We start from the raw sequence: 5,283 nt of genomic DNA, 5'->3' as shown, positions 1-5,283 counted from the left end.
TATAAACTGATTTGTGATTTCTGTGCAACTTCAATGTCTTCTGAACAAAGAACTGCTGCAAGACTGCAATCTTTCCCAGATCATGTGAAGACAAAACTGCAACCCACAATTATAGATATCAGAACTCAACACAGCAACTTATCACAAGACATCATTAAATGTTCACCTACATAACTGGGTCAGTCCTGGAAATAAGTTAAAGGAACCGTATGTAAGAAATGTATTTCAATTAATCATAAAATGGCCCTGATATGTCACTAGACATTAAGTAATCATGTTCATTTCAAATACTTATATCACTGACAACAGTAGTCTGGCCAGGATATTGTCATTTAAAAAGTGAAGTTGCAGCCCTCAACTGATGTTGATGTTGTGTTTTGTCATGTCATGTTGTGTTTTGCCCTGATGCGCCACCCTCCACCTATCTACTAATCACAAAGTCAGTAGTGTTTCGGCATCTGGGTTGGCAACCTCGAGTCAGGGGAGGGATACATCGCTCTACAGTAATTTGAAAGTGATTGCAGTACCAGTTTTGGCCACAATCTTACATATGGGTCCTTTAATGATGATAACAATTTTTGGAGCAAATCATAAAATTTGCAATGCTGCCACGTTACATTTAAAAAAAAGCAATAATGCTGGAAACAGGTTCTTAATTGAAAACTAGTGGTCTGTTACTAGAGTAGTGAAATGCAGGCACAGAAGTGCATTGTATTTTAATCCACCATGTAAGTATATAATGAACCTACTTGTGCCACTTCATGCCTTGAATATTATGTTTGTCTGTGAACCTAATTGGTTAAAATATGTCTTGTCTCCACCGTGGGATAGTGGGAAACGTAATTTCAATCTCTTTGTATGTCTTGACATGTGAAGAAATTGACAATAAAGCAGACTTTGACTTTGCCTACTTTAGATTTCCACATCAAATCAATATGCTGGTTTTATTATGACACGAACACGTACACACATAAACACACACACATACACATACACATAAAAACACACACACATGCAGGCAAGCAGGCACACACACACACAGAAATAAAAAACACACATAAACACACCCATGCACATAAACACATACCCCCACATACACACTCACAAGCGAACACACACACACACACACACACACACACAGAGAAGCACACATGTGTACACAAAAACAAACACACACTATGCACACACCCATTTACACATAAAAGTTAAAGACTAGGGGCTGGAGTAGGACAGGGAGACAAATTGACAAGTGTGATTTTTTTTTTTTTTTGCGGAGAGAATGTGCAGGACTGAGCAGCTTACTTTTTAAACTATTCTTTGGCTATTTCCCTTTAATGCCTTATTTAGCCTAGCAATTCCTGTTTGCTTTTGTTTATGCAAAGCACATTGAATGACCTCCGTGTATGAAATGCGCTATAAATAAAATATAAATGGACTTGACTTCACTTGACAATGAAGGCCCAAAAACAGGAACCTGTTTAAAGTTATTGACCAGTGACAATGGAAAAACTGAAATGTCATTGACTCACAGCACACTCATGCTATGCTACTGTATTAGCTGTCATGAGATAAACCTTTTGGTTCCCTTCATGACCCGTCATTTCTGTCCTGACAGGTTCAGTTGTATCTTACACTTGCCAGTCTGTTGCAATGCCTTCCCATTGATTGTTGTGCCACCCCTGTTCATCTCTCTATAGATCCTAAAAGTTAGTTGGATTGGTTACAATTCAAAGCAGATTGCTCATCATGACTGATCTTCTCTGTGTCTGTCTGTCTGATTTGACTGTTTGCCAAAGTTATTGACAAGCTGTCATGGTCTGTATCATGGAAAACATATAGCTTATTTTCACACTTCAGCTTAAATCTGTACTCTCCATCGCTCTGACCTTTACTTGCATTATTCGGACAGAAGCTAGGTGCATCTCAAAAACATAAAATCTCATTGCCCTGCACAGACTGAGAGATTACACACCATTGCCGGTGTTTTGACTTTATTAACTGATTAGAGCTCATCTCAGGTCGGCATTTCTGTGTCATAAATTCTATATTAAAATATTTTGAGATTCTGGGTTTTTGATCTCCATGAGCCGTAAACTGTAATATATCAAGATTAGAAGAAGATTATAAAGATCAAAACAAACAAAAAAGCTTGAAATATTTCACTAAATGTGTAATGAATCAAGATTATATGAAAGTTTCACTTCTTGAAATAAATTACAGAAAAAAAATTACTTTTCATGATATTCTAATTTTGAGATGCACCTGTAAATTCCCTCTCAGAGCTTCCTGACCTGACTGCACACTGAATCAAATATGTCTCAAAGACTTTGAGGGTTGAAACCAACCTCTCTTATGGTTTAGTGATCGTGGATGAGTGATTTTACATATAGCAAGCCAACCTCAACAATAACGTTATTGGTGAGAAATCAGAGCCAGATGTGGAGACAGTTCATTCACATTTGATTTCTATCGATGATAATAACATCATCACAGCAAAACACAGGGGTCTAGCATCCAGTTTTATTGCTGCTTTCTGGAAATCAGTCATAAAAAACCCACTACATTTGTTGTGAAATTGTTGGAAAATGTACATTATGTAAGAGAATATGTCCTCTAACATATTACTTTTTTCAGGTATATTTATCTGCATTCCACTTTAATAGCCTATGTTAAATACAAATTTAGCAATTTACTCAAGTGTTCAATCATTCTATATTAGGTTATCTCTCAACATTTAATTTTTTATATTAGGTTATCTCTCCACATTTAATTTTCCCAATTGTGTAGCTTATTTAATAGTTTTATGAGAATAAAAAACACCTCAATTATGCATATGCTTAAACAAAAAAAGCCTGTAGGAGAAAATTGGCAACTGGCTTTTTAAATTAAAGGCATATCCCTTTTATGCCTATATCCCACAAGACTTTTCAGGACTTTCTGTAGAAAACTCATTTACACTAACAAAATGCACTCATGCATCAAATTGATCACCCCCAGAAATACGTCATTTTTTTTGAAGGTTAAATATTTGCCTTTTTATTTTACTTAATTTTAGAATAATTAGTGTGTTGCAGGGGCTACGCCCCCAACTTTGTTTTATTATGAATAAACATGGGTACATCAACAAACATAGTACAAGTTAAAAATCACGATGGTATGATAGATTCAACATTAGGCCATGTATGTAATTCAGACGCTAGGGAAACGTCATTTGACGTTTACGTGCTATGTCACAGACTGCTACGTCACCTCGCAAAGCCGTCCTCTGATCAGCTGACAGTGGAGGCTGCAGAGGGCAATTAACATAAGAAAATAGAATTGTTACGCCTTTCAGGGTATCAATATTTTCCTAAAAGACTGGTACATCTAGGAAATGTTCAATAAGAAGTAGTCGCTGGTAAGTTACATATGTCTTTGCATGTATTTTGATTGAATAAATGACTAACCCGGAAGCTGCGACATCGCATTATTTTGAAGGTAGCTAAGGTAAGAACATACAGTGAAAGCTACCAATCCAGATAGCTGCACTTAGCTAACTGTATGGTTAGATAGATAGCTAACGTTAACAGTGAAATGATATGCCTCGTCATTAATGTAACGGCTCGTTTGCACCCAATACGTTTTATACGCATGTGTCTGACCGCATGTTGTTAAGCCAGAGCGTTATCAGAACAGCTAACAGTGAGCCTTTCTGCTATTTCTCTCTTGCTTGTAGGCAGGCAGGTGTAGAAAGCTGCTTTCAGGTTTCGGTGTCAGGTAGCAAGCTAGTTTAGCGCAAATGTTTATTATCAATGCTAGGTAATTGTCTACGAGCAAGGGAAAATGATGTCCATAAACTACATGTTTACGTTTCAACAATGACATGATAACTGCATGACAGTTATCACGCTCCTCACGAGACCCAGGTAAAATGAACACAGGAGCAGTAGGAATCTTACTTAACTGTTTGGGAGTGACATTAGGTTAGATGTCCACCTATATTGATAGCTAGTAGGCTAAACAAATAGCTTACTGTTACGACTGTAACTTAGACGTGTGCTACCTGTGCAATTTAATAGTCAACCGCCGATATTCGACAGGAATGCGCACAATGAGATCTGTAAACCCTTGGGTGTGTGGAGGGTAGGTTTTAGATCCGACTATTGTACCTTCATTGTAACTGTCACCTTCCTGTCATGATGCACTCTCAGCTCCAGTCTAGAATAACTATGATTTCATTATTCATATGATTGACTATCCACATCACACCCTGTCCAGAGCCCTAAAGATAAGCCTCTGATCCTGTCTATGATAACACCACTTGTGCTATTAGCTGTCACGAGTTGAACCTTTCAACTTCTCTTCATGTCCATTTTTTTGTCCTGACTGGAAGTGAGTTGTAGCCTACATTTGCCAGTCTGGTGCAATACCTTCCCATTGATTGTTGTGGCAATCAAGATCCTGACCCCGGTTGGATTGCAATTCAAAAGCAGATTGTTCATCATGACTATTCTGTGTCTGGCTGATTTGCCACATCAGTGTCTATCATGGACTAGTCGTCCATAAAACAACATAGGCTAACTGAAGTGATGACCATTTACAGTTTCAACCATCACATTATGTTATTTTCTCTTATGCCCTTGTTACCCTGCCTGTAGAAGTGTGCTGATTGATTTTCCTGAAAAGATGATCAATACGATGGGTCTGCCACTTTGCTTGTTGGCAGTGTAGTGCAGTCGTGCCATAGTAAACGGCTGTGAGGAATCCTACAGTCTGAACGTTAAGCATTTATTTCAGTCTTTTAGTCTTGGATTTGGTGTGTAAAGCAATTTTTGTGATGAGGCTTGTACACGTTGTGAAGATGAAGGCGATGTTTCGCAGGTTGCAGTTTTCTGTGAAAAGGCACAAGGCAGTCAGGTAGGATATTGAAGGGTTATGATCACATTGCGGGTAAACATCATGAAGATGCTTCCTCTTACAAAGTGGGATTCCAAAGCAATTGGAAGTTTTGCTGTGTTTTTTCTGTTTGGAGAAGTCAGTCATGCTGAATGTGAGTCATAATGTTTCGCCTTCTGTTGAGAAGGCTTGTTGTGAGGAGGTGTTGTAAGCTACATGCATTGCCAACATTTCCTTACTCTGTCTTCTCTTACGACTGTCTTTGGTGTTTTTGTAAGCTTTTAGCTCGGATAGGATAGTCTTATATTAGTATATATAGTAATATAGTCTATGTGTGAAGACACCATTATTTTTATTTAGGTTTTTTTTGTTTGTTTGTTTAGCCCTTTTTAGAAGAACATTGTAGGT

General features: G+C 37.8%; 1 protein-coding gene across 1 annotated transcript in view; it reads left to right on the top strand.

Moving 5' to 3' along the window:
• The first annotated feature begins 3,263 nt into the window (after positions 1-3,263).
• Positions 3,264-5,283, top strand: part of LOC125304786 (WD repeat-containing protein 7) — a 158,553-nt gene continuing 156,533 nt past the window's right edge. The window contains 1 exon segment of the mRNA XM_048259284.1: positions 3,264-3,397. The gene's annotated coding sequence lies outside the window, so the exon portion shown is untranslated.

Source organism: Alosa alosa, chromosome 12 (genome assembly GCF_017589495.1).
Source record: "Alosa alosa isolate M-15738 ecotype Scorff River chromosome 12, AALO_Geno_1.1, whole genome shotgun sequence".
Taxonomy (NCBI): Eukaryota; Metazoa; Chordata; class Actinopteri; order Clupeiformes; family Clupeidae; genus Alosa; species Alosa alosa.
This window is presented reverse-complemented; position numbering and strand designations above follow the sequence as displayed.